The following is a 12,974-nucleotide window of genomic DNA, read 5'->3' on the forward strand; positions in this document are numbered from 1 at the left end:
TGGTCCATGGGTAAAAGGCAAATTTAATCTATATTATTAACTTGGGGAAAAATTGAAAAATATGCATTTCATATATTTAGTATTAACGTGTATTATAATTTACTTGTGTTTGTCTGTTTGTTTACCTGTCTCTCTTATCAGTCCATTCCTTCTCCCTCTAACTTGTCTGTCTCTGTCTGTCTGTTTGATCCAACTAGTTATTTCAAGATGGCTTTCATAATCAGTTAATGGAGGTAATTGCATTTACTTAATGTCAATATTTACGTGCTTTCAGAAGACTCGATATTGTCAAGAATGTTCCAATATTTTTCAGTAACTGTAGATGGTAGCGCGCGTCTGCCTGTGAAACGCGAACTTGACGCTATACCATTCACGGCGGCGTCCATGATTTGTGAAAATTGGCGATGGTGTCAGCATTTCCAGAATTGCAGACGAGTTGAAATACATTTACTCTAAATTTGCCGTGTCAGAATATACCGCGGGACGCTCGTTCGTGGAAAATTTGTTGCTAGATAAATATTCTATTCCCACAACGAAATTCCACGCTGGATTAACATAAAGCTCTATTTGACAAGGAAATGGAATACGCAACGAAGTCGTGCGTCCAAACATGCGGGTGTTGGTATGTGCAAACGATGTGTAGTGGAGAATAGAGTCCCCAGGTGTAGTGAAGAGTCACCAGGTGAAGTGGTGTGCAGCCGTCACCAGCTGAAGTGTACGTTCAGTCTCTCTCACATCCATATTTTTTCAGTCTTCGCTCCCCCTTCATTAGTACGAATCCCTTCCTCCCTTCCCGTCTTGGCTATAATTAATTCAAAAGAAGTCTCAAACATCAGAAAAGATAAGTTCCTGACCACTATAACAAGCCAGTGTACCGCTTCTCCCCGCCGGTGTATAATAAATGTTCATTGGAGACTTATAAGAATATAAATGTGACGGGATCCAGCGAGGGCAAGAATAATTGATGTTTAGTTTACTGATATTTGATGACGAGTAAAGCTTGATATTGTTGAAGTATATAGATTATGCTCTCTCTCTCTCTCCGAGGGTCTCAGGGACATGCTATTACTTATTACTGAACTCAATGCCTTTCAACCCTCCACCTCCCTGATTGGTTCGCTAGACACGACACATCAATATAGACGACTGTTATTAACTCTCAATTGAAAACAGAAATTCACGGCATGTTATCACATCGTAAACTATCCATAAAAAGAAAGAAAAAATACTTAACACCATATGGTAATATTTTGTGAGTAATTCTTCAAGATATTTATCATCACAATTTTCATCATCGGCTTTTTTATAGAACTTAATACACTTTTCTTTAATGGTGATTCACTTCTTGTTGTCTGTGACTCTTAAAACAGATAGACCATTAAAGAAAGCCAACATTATCATAAACATTACAAAAAATCATAAACAAATACAACCTTCAGTGCATATTTTCCCTGTGTTGGGAAGAGCGGTTTTAATGTAAGTTAATCCTGTGTAAAGGTTTTTATAGCCAATTTTCCAAACCGTTACCGATGGCATCCGATTCTTTTTTATTACGGAGATAAAATATAATAAAAGACAAAAGGAAAACATATTTGATGTAACATTTATATACAACTTTCTCATAATTCAACGTCAGGAAGTTGAATTTTCCCACTTTACTGTTAGTATTATGCAAGTTATGTTAGAATAAATTGATGTTTATTAGTATCTTGGATAAAGGGTTCATTGATCCAGGTTTGGGATTTAGTTATCTCTCTCTCTCTCTCTCTCTCTCTCTCTCTCTCTCTCTCTCTCTCTCTCTCTCTCTCTCTCTCTCTCTCTCTCTCTCTCACACACACTTTCACTAACAAGGTGTGTAGTTGTCATGAGCTCAAAACCTTTCTCAAATAAACACACACACACTACACACAAACCTCCTCATATTCACTCACCATCACCACTCTCTACCCCACCATACAACCACACTGCCAGAACAAACCACTACACCACCACCACCACACCATAACACCTCACCACGCTACTACTCCTACACATTACTACACTCCTACACCCTTAATCCATTCCTAAGCCTCAACACCATAGCTCGACTCTCACCTCTCCACACCATTACTACACCCAGACACCACACTAACACCTTCACATTATTAACATATCACTTCCCACACCATAATCATTTTCCCAACCCATTCCCAGACTAGCAATACACACTCTAATCATTCCCATCCATTCCCATACTATTTATACTCCCTAACCATTCCCACACCCGTTCTTACCCATTCCCACACCCGTTCTTACCCATTCCCACACATGTTCCCACAATATTTACACAACTTAACTATTCCCAAACTACCCCCCCCCCCCACACTCAAAATAGAACAGACTCCACGTAGCCCAATACCAGAAGCCAACCTTACACCCTTGTCATCATCAAATTCATATCTTTGGATAGAAAATACATTATTAAGTTGATTCACAGCAGATATGTGAAAAGGGTCGACTGATTTCCCCTGAGACTTGATTGGCGATGGAAATCATATCAACTCCCCGAGAACTCTAATACATACATGCATACATACATACATACATACATACATACATAGAGGAAAACACACACACACACACACACACACATACACCAATAGCTAAGTGTATAGCAAGACTCTCGTGGCTGTAAACTCTCTGTATCTTCCCAATGTCTCCATTTTCACATTCTTGGCACAAGTTGAATCGGAACTTAGTCAGAGAAGAGCAATAATTGAATCCCGAATTTTTGCCGACTTTTCTGAACCGACTTGTTAAACTTTCACGCTCAAAAAGAAGTAGTAGTTGAAATCTCTCTCTCTCTCTCTCTCTCTCTCTCTCTCTCTCTCTCTCGTTAACCAACAATATATTTCTATATCCTGTACACAACACAGTACTCTCGCTGTTCGTACTCTCATTCATTTCCTATTCATTTCCGCTGTGCTTCCCTATTTCCTTCCCTCTACACCCTCCCTCGCTCCTTCCTTACTGCCTCCTTCCATTCCCGTTCCCCTCCTCCACTTCTCTTTCTCGCTCACTCTCTTCCTTCTTGTTTTCTTTTCTTCCTCCGCCCTTCTCTATCTTCCTCCCTCTCTGCCTTTCCCATTTTCCCCCATCTCTCCTTCCTTCCTTCTTATGTTTTCTATTTCTACTTCTCTTTTTTTTCTTCTCTCCTTCCTTCCTTCCCCTTCTCTCTCCTATCTCTGTATCTCCTTTCCTCCTCTACACTTCTCCCATCATATCCCTATATAATCCCCCCTCTCTCACTCACTCCTTCCCTCCCTCACTCTCTCACTCACTCCTTCTCCCCCTTCCCTCCCTCACTCCCTCACTCCCTTATAATCTGCCAGACCAGAAAATATAAAATTCTCAACATGAAGACGCACTTGATGACGGAGCGCCTAGACTGGAGCAGGTAATCCCCGAACGTATTTTGGACTTGAACGTAAAAAAAAAGGGCTAGTTTGTTCATGAGTTTAATTTGAACGTGAAGTTCTGTCTAGATCTGTATTCGATTGGACTTGAATGTGGGAAATTTTATGGTTCGTGAGTTAGGTCAAGTCAGGTCAGGTTAGGTTAGGTTGAGTTAGGTTAGGTTAGGTTAAGTTCAGAACTTATAAAGACAGAATACCACCACAAAAATAATATATACAACAAATTATACAAATTACTAAACTAATGAGATGATACTTTTTTTTTTTTTGTCTTGAGTGAGGAAGGTATAATGGGATATTAAGGTACCAGTATAAGATAGTTTCCCCTCATCAGTAGTCCAGACACGTTTTCTCTCACGCAGCCCAATCCAAAACCTCTCGTGACGTCACTTTGTTTATATTTACCAATCAACGCCGGAGGTATTTGTTGACAAGAGATGAATGAAGGAGTGAGATGATAAATGAATGTTAGTGAATGAACATGAGGATGAGGATGAGGATGAGGCCGGTGTATATCACAAGGAATCTTTTGTCCATTAAAGATAACACATTTTACTGCCAATTTATGATGATGAGAAGCTCGTCCACCCGTGATGGCTCTCTCTCTCTCTCTCTCTCTCTCTCTCTCTCTCTCTCTCTCTCTCAACGCCCCTCATGATTTTACGCAGTATGATACCACAGTTTCATTGTACCAAAATATATCGCTTCCACCTACAGGTGTTTCAGTTCCCGAGTATATTGTGACACTCTGGATGCAATATATGTTTTAACAGTGTTTTTTGCCTGCCAGCCTGCCCCGTTTAATACAATAACTATCATCCAGGTTATATAACACCCGCGTATGTATGTATGAATATATATAGTTACGCCGCATCATTATTTAACATATATTATGATCAAATTTTTTACGTGTTTAGGTAAGGGACTCAAAATGTTCATATAAACTGCTCTTTTTGGTTCCTTACGTTCATTATAAGAATCTTTACACAGACAAACGCACCAGAAACGGTATTGTAACAGCCGTCAACCCCTAAACTGACCTCTTACACAGTGTGGTCGGCAGATTAAAGTGCGTTTATCATTTTGTCCTCTTTGTGTTCTCTAGTTATATTATGTGTTGAGCAGCTTAGAACGTTATCTTATGATCTCTTCTGATCCTTCTTGATTTATGATAGTCATTTATTTTTCACACAATGTTGACAATGCAGTCCTTTCTTTCCAGTATTCTTCCTTTGCCTAATTCTTCTTATCTATCACACACTTCAGCAATATTTGTTACTTCCTCCTCCTCCTCCTGTCCTCCATCCAACTATCCGTCACTGAGCCTCGACGAATTTCCTCCATCTGTCTCTTCTCTCGTTACATTCGTCAGATCAGTCACAAAGCCCTTGGATAAGCGTATTGCGGAAAGACTGGGCTGGAGTAATCCCCTGCAGGATCAGTGACGGAGGTAGCGGTAGATATCAATCACCCGGATGGCCTCTGGTACTGAACGGACATGATCTTGCTATGGGATTAATCAAATAGATGGGACGACCTGCACCTGAGTATCACTGCCGTTGATTAAACCTGACTGCTGGTGCTGGTATAGGAAGGTCTTTCTTGTGGCTGCTACTGCACTCCCACACATCTGGGCATCTATGTTGACTAAGATTGCTTACATAGTTTCACTCTCTGTCTGTCTTTCCATATATACAGTGCTATTGTCTATATATCCTCTGACATAGTTTTCTTTCTGTGCATGTATAGCTTCGGCCACATAGCTTCAATATTTACCCGTACACCTCTGATGGAGCACCGTAATTTCACTCTGTATATATACACCGTGTACAGTCTGTTTCACCTGTGGACATCCACCTCCACTCAGACAGTTAGATTCTCTCTGTATATACACCTTCCACCTCATGCAGTCAGTCTACAGTCAGTAATTATCTTCATCAAACAGCTTGGGTACGACAATATCCTACCTAGTGCAGAGAAGCGCAATAACACTATGACAGGTGTGTTATGAAGGCAGGTAGAGCGTTCGCCTCCCATATGAATGGTCAAGGGTTCGATGCCCAAACTTAGCGGCGACTCAGGCTCTCTCTTTCTCTCAGACTTGAAAAAAATATGTAGTAAATTGTGTATGTCTGTGTGTGTGTTAATCTACTGGTGTGTATTTGCATCTAAACGTTTTTGTATGAATATAAATGACTAAAACTCACTGTGTGTGTGTGTGTGTGTGTGTGTGTGTGTGTGTGTGTGTGTGTGTGTGTGTGTGTGTGTGTGTGTGTGTGTGTGTGTGTGTGTGTGCGTGCGTGTGAAAAACGCATGAGTTGGGTAAAAGCGAGCGACTACACGAGCCAATGAACATGACAGTGACTGCTGTAATATTAGAGAATCCTTGCAATATACACCCACGCTGTCACAGGGACCCACCACTACCACCACCAGCCACCTGACACCACTAAAAGGTACCACTACCAACACCACCACCATTATCATCACTACTACCAGCATCACCACACACGAGAGAGAGAGAGAGAGAGAGGTAACCGGACTCTCCATGCGATAGATATTTAAACCCTACATTTCAACACTTTAAATGCAGTCTATTAACTCGTCTTCGAGGACGATAATTAACCTTACCTCGTCCTCAAAGGGTTAACCGATTAAACACAACACAATACAACATTCTCCTCAATGCAAAAATAAGTTTAAAAATAAAGACCAATACGAATATCAATAATAAATTTCTTGAACGATTGGTAACACATCATCACGCAGTATGTCTCTGACGTAAGGTTTGACGTAAGCAATTCAATCGTGTTAACTTATGGAGAAGTTGGTCAATATAATCGTGGTGAGAAGTGGTCATGAACCATGGATAAAATTGAATTCCTTTGGGAAGTTTGGTAATCATATCTACTCTCTCTCTCTCTCTCTCTCTCTCTCTCTCTCTGTGCCTCCCCTCCGTATGGCGTGTATATGAAGCAATAACAATGAGGGGTCTGCAGAACCCTCGTATATATACAGTGATCCTCTCTCTCTCTCTCTCTCTCTCTCTCTCTCTCTCTCTCTCTCTCTCTCTAACTGAACAACTCTCACCATTGTTGACGTCTGAATAACTCATTGTGGACGAGATGAAACAAGACAGCAGTTTGTTGACATTTCTGACAACTTGTGGCAGTAGTATAGGTTGAGGTCCGGCAGAGGCCAGTAAGGAGGTGAGGACGTCTCTCAACCTAACCTAACCTAACCTAGCCTAGCCTACCTTAGCATGGCAATCTTTATCGGTCTAAAACTGACTGTATCTGCCTGTATCTGACATGTCTATCACTAACTATATAACTGAGTGCAACTCACTCTAACACTATAACTACCTTTACCTCTGTATTCTCCTGTAACTGACTGTAATTTAACCTATACATTTCTTATAAAGGATCATTTCATATTCCTGGCAGACCCAGTTAACATCACAGGTACTAGGTTAATTAACATTCACCTCACCTGTACTAAGGAAACAGGTTTAACGGCAATAAACGTACATACTACCGACAATTGTACGCTAACTACATTAACGTACAGTCGGTGGTTGACACAAATGGGTGGCTGGAGTCAGGGCTGATGTCTACGAGCGCTGACATCGGAAAACGGCATTTGCTGACAGTACCATACGGGCCTGGTGGGCTGCGAGATGTTACCAGGAGAAACACAGCTGTAGAAGGTCTGTTTTAGTACACCGGTTAGAGTGTGTGTGTGTGTGTGTGTGTGTGTGTGTGTGTGTGTGTGTGTGTGTGTGTGTGTGTGGAACCACCACCAGCACGACAAGAGAACCACCCAAAAGTACAAAGCCAAAACATATAGTTCCTCGTTAGTTTTTATTCCATGTATGTATGTATGTATGTATGTATGTATGTATGTATATATGGCCACAAGACCCAACCCAACCCGTAATGAACAGCTAAAATAAATAGCTCTCTCTCTCTCTCTCTCTCTCTCTCTCTCTCTCTCTCTCTCTCTCTCTCTCTCTCTCTCTCTCTCTCCTTTAAGGCTCCCATAGACGTGAAACAGATGGCAAGGCTTTAGAGGGGTAACTATGAGGATGGCAACAGCTTCCTACATTAAAGTGTGGGACGGATGGTCACGTCTGGGCACACAAAAACTTTAAATTGCCAAGTACTATATGGGTATAGGGATATATATGTGTTTAATTTGTCTACGTGTCTGTCTGTCTGTCTGTCTGTCTGTATGTATGTCTGTCTGTCTGTCTGTCTGTCGGTTAGTATGTTTGTCTGACACAGCCTGACATTTGACCTCACCTTACCCAGTTTGACCTTTGACATAGCTGCGAAAGTGATAAACAGACAGACAGACAGACAGACAGACAGACAGACAGACAGACAGATGAACAGACAGACAGGTGGACAGACAGACAGACAGAGACATAACAATAATACAAAGACAGAAAGGAGGAGGGAGAGACAAAGATAAGGTTGGCGTAAAGGGGAGAAAAAAAGCGAGCAAGGGAGACAGAGAGAAAGAGATAATCATATAGTGTAAGAAAGAAAATAGAAGACAAAAAGAGAAAGGAGAGAAAGATAATGACCAAGAAAGAATGGAAGAGAGAGATCCTTCAGGTCAATCTAATCTCCACCACAGGTCTCCCGAGATCCTTATAGGGACCCACACCACCACCACCACCCTAATGGTCCTCTCTGGCGGGACTGAGAGCTGATAGGGTCACTGGGGAACCCTTACCAGAGGCTCTAGGTCCTAGTTTGTCTAGTAGTGGTTAGTAATTTATCTACTACTGGCTTCTAATATATCAAGTTCATATTCTATTTAGTTCTCGTTTCTGGTCCTGCTAATTTATCAAAGCTCAAATTTCTAGTTTTTCATGTGGCTCCTATTTTATCTAAACTAATATATCTAGATTCCACTTCAACTTAACCAATTCTAGGTTTATCTAGTAGATATTAGTATCTAGTCAACCCTTAAACCACAAACTATCCCTTTATAGACCAACTAACACACTTCGTTACCTCACAGATGTTTAAACACACCCGTCCAACTTTACTTCTGTCGGGTAAACAAATTAGCCGTAAAAAAAATATTTGTGTAGTTGTATTATTATCATTATTATGTTTTTAATTCGCTGTCGAGACTAAGATAACCATCGGCAGTATGTCCCTTCCTTGCCTTGGCACATTTCAGGGCAAAACAGTGATGATTTTTTTGGTGTTCGAGTATCATCCTGTATTTGTTGATACATACATACATACATACACATACATACATACATACATACATACATACATACATACATAGATACGCACACCAATGTAATATATAAAGAGAAATAGAAGATACAATGATATATAAACCAGGGAAAAATAGAGATAATTAATAAGAGATATATATTGACAGATTTGCTTACAGATATAGTTAAATAAACAGAGAGATAAAAAGAGATAATGAGAGTCAAGAAAGAGAAACTAAGAGAAAGGAAAGAGAAAGAGAAACTGAGAGTAGCCTGGCAAGGTAGACATGACAACATCACACACTATTTACACACACACACACACACACACACACACACACACACACACACACACCAGATATAAGTCACTCGTGTGGGTGGTGTGCTACACACACTCACACGATTTAATCTCTAATCACCCTTAATTTGTCTTTATTTACGATTATTTCTTCGTCTCGTAAGTTGTAGTAATTCTTAGTCTTTACTTGATATTTCTCGCTTTCTTAATCAAACTAAACCTTTTCTTGAGCTATACAATTGAAGGCCGAGGTGTAAGACTTATGTTTATTCAGGTACAATCGTTTTCAGTTCCCTCTCTCTGTCCCTCCTCCTCCCCCTCCTCTAACACACACGTCTCACTTAGCACGCTCTCGTGTGTGTGTGTGTGTGTGTGTGTGTGTGTGTGTGTGTGTGTGTGTGTGTGTGTGTGTGTGTTACGTTAAATCGGGATAATAGGCGATTAAGCTTTAAAAGCAACTAAATTTTGCTAAATAAGGGATAACTACTTTTGGGGATTTATTGCTAAAATTTTACAGAAATTAATTCAAATATGGTGAAATTTGTTCTGTTTCCTTTATTTATTTATTTATTTATTTTTATTTTTTAATGGGGATTAGTACCCGAACACAGGTCACTAACCCACATCGGGGCTGGGAGGGGGGAGGGGGGAGGGGGGAGAAGCACCATATAAATAGAAATGGAATAAAATAAAACAAATCAAGAGTGAGAAACAATATATATGTTGTGTTGTCAAAGTAAGAGAGACAATTGAGACCCTGCAATTGTGTGTAAATGATGCAAAAATTCAGATCAGCAACCTGGAACTTGGTCACATATGGCAGCAGAGTCTACCCTAAGGCAAGACATAATGCTTCCAATATCTCCCTGTTGAATAGCTGCCTACGAACTACTACCTAGCTGTTTAGCATTATAATATAGCTAAATTATACTTAAAAGTAGGTTAGGTAAAGTTAAGTTAGGTTTGATTTTCTTAGTTAAGGTTTGGTAAGGTTAGGTTTAACACACACATACACACACACACACACACACACACACACACACACACACACACACAATAGATTACAAGTGTTGCCATACATCAACACACCTCCATCATAAACACAGTAAATACACCATCTTCCCTCTTGCGTTCTAATAAACTTTCCTTCTTAGAAAATTATGTATTGTAACGTAGATTGCACAGACTACCTCAGCGCTAAATTATGTAGAATTACGAAAAAAATAAATTATGGACATAAATAATAGACGAATGAACATATCCAAGATTAGGCTTTAGATTATGTGTATAACTTAATAACCATAGGAATAAATGAATGTGTCAGGGGTGTTGGTAGGGTCAGAGAGGGGTCAGGGAGGGGTAAGGGAGGGGTCAGGGTTGGGGTCAAGGGGATAAGAGGATCAGGGAGGGTCAGTGAAGGTTGAAGCACGGTCAGGGAGGGTTCGGGAAGTCAGAGAGGATCAAGGAGGGTCAGGGAAGGTCAGGGGAGATCAAGGAAGAGCCAAGGAGGGTCAGAGAGGGCCAGGAAGGGTCAAGGAGGATCAAGGAAGGTCCAGGGGATAGAAGGGTCAAGGAAGGTTAGGGAGGAGTCAGGGAGAATCAGGGAAAATTCAGGGAGTCGACCTTTACTACCCACACTGGATGTTGATTTAAGTTTCAATCTTGTGTAGAAATTGGGTGAAGGACCACACCCTGTAATAAGACTTTACCCGTGATGCAGAGAAATGTGTTCGTGGGCGTACAGAGTGTGTTAAAAGTGCGTGGTAAAGGAGTAGAGGGAGTGGGGAGATGAGGGGGGGGTGAGAGGAGGAGGGGTAAGGGGAGGAGGGAGGGAGAGTGGTTGGAGGAGGGTGAATGGGAGGGTGAGGGAGGGTTAGAGGATGGGGGAGTAATCGGAGGGGAGGGAGAGGTGAGGGGCTGAGGGGGTGAGGGGGTGAGAGGGGGAGGTCAAGGTCAGAACATATACTGTATAACATGATAACACTATAATAAAGGGGTGCAATATGTTGGAATAATATGTAATTACATGTGTGTGTGTGTGTGTGTGTGTGTGTGTGTGTGCAGAACTAATACACAGGGAGTGAAAATTACACTTAAAGTAATCCCAACTACAGGGTGAAATAATTACACTCATTATAACAACTAGAGATTGATAATTTACTCGTGTCATAATGAACAAGAAGTGAAAATTATTAGTGTAATAATAACGGGAGTATAAATTAATAACGACATTTGTTATTAAGATGTAATTATCCAACTTACAAGAAAATACAACGATATATACAAAACTTACGATAATTTCATTGTAATTTGGGGATATATTTCACCTGTATATCTTAACGGGTCCTAAACCTAACCTAATCTTACCTCCCCTCCCACCACCTAAGCTAACCCTTCCCTCCTAACATTCCCTTAAATAACCGAACCGTCTCCTAACCTAACCTACCCAACCCTCCCCTAACCTAACCTACCCTATGACTCTAAATACTTCACCATAAAATAAATGACGGAGGGATTAATGTTGTAAGTGTTTATCTTGTGTTAATATTTCACTGAATAATAATACACATTTTCCTTTGTTCTCCGCTGGTTGTTATTCATGGTGGGTGTAGCGAGATATATGTATGTATGTATATACTTTGTTACAATTTGTTTGGTATGTATGTATGTATGTATGTATGTATGTATGTATGTATGTATGTGTGTATGTATATATATGTATGTGTGTGTGTGTGTGTGTGTGTGTGTAAAATAATCTTCACTGCATCACCATGAAGCACCTCAAAACCTAATCGGATTTACTCATCTCGTCTGTGATTGACCCTCTGGCTTCCTGCCCCAATAATCCTTACATATTCTCCAATTACACTTACAAGCAGACGACAATATTCCTGTGAACACAACCAAATAGCTCCTGAAAATCCACCTGAACTTGCCTGATGAAAATGAATTCGTCCATTCAATACCATAACGTAAAACCTGAATTATCTGTCTCTCTTATATTCAAGGTTAAAACAGCGCTTACCTAACATTCATTTGGTAAATTTTCAACATGTATTTTACCTAAGACAGAAGGGTAAAGTGTATAGACGTTTCTGAATTATTTATTTTATATTTTATGACGCTTGCTGTTTCTATAGTTCGTTCCGATTTCGAAGCTTCATTGACCAGGGTTATGAAGCTTCGTTTGCAATATGATTCATTCCTCTATGACACAAACACACAACTCAGAAAAAAAAAACATTTCCCCAATTTGAACACCATCCACTAAACCAATTCTTCAATAAAAAACAACTTTCAAAAGACCATATGTTACTATTTCAATTTATAAAAGAACTTGACCAGACAGGTTCATTAAGCAGAGTTCACCGAGTCTGTTACTACAGCGAACGAGCGCCGTTTAGGAATTAAAATCTTAATATTCTTTCTATTCATTCCCATTGTAAACTTAGCTCCCATTTAACACAAGATAAACAGTAGACCAGCTGATAAGAAATAGTTTATTTTTTTTGTTTTTTTTTAGTCTGGTCGTAGTAGTCTGAGTGAGATACTGACTTGGTATTAATAGATGGTAAAAAATATAATAAACTATGATCCCTAATTATAGAAAATATAATGTAAAAAATCCAGTGTTGATGTTCTCTTTCTCTCTCTCTCTCTCTCTCAAAAAGAATTACAATCATACCTAATCCTGTACATAATATCTTAATTCCCTCTTACTATAATAACCCTCTTGATTCTCCTATACAACTCTCCATGTGATCACATCATCTCAGGTTAATGAGTAGTTCGTCACATTGTTATGGTGGTCATTAATCATCGTTTATGTAATGTGAAGGGTTATTTTTTCCGGTAATTAGCCTCGTTATATTTCATCATTAATCATTTATCACGTCCCTTCATCCCTCTCCTCCCCTTTCTCTTCTCCTGGGATTACTTAAACCATCCCTCTCCTCCCCTTTCTCTTCTCCTTTGA

Source organism: Homarus americanus, unplaced genomic scaffold (genome assembly GCF_018991925.1).
Source record: "Homarus americanus isolate GMGI-L3 unplaced genomic scaffold, GMGI_Hamer_2.0 scaffold8425, whole genome shotgun sequence".
Lineage (NCBI taxonomy): Eukaryota > Metazoa > Arthropoda > Malacostraca > Decapoda > Nephropidae > Homarus > Homarus americanus.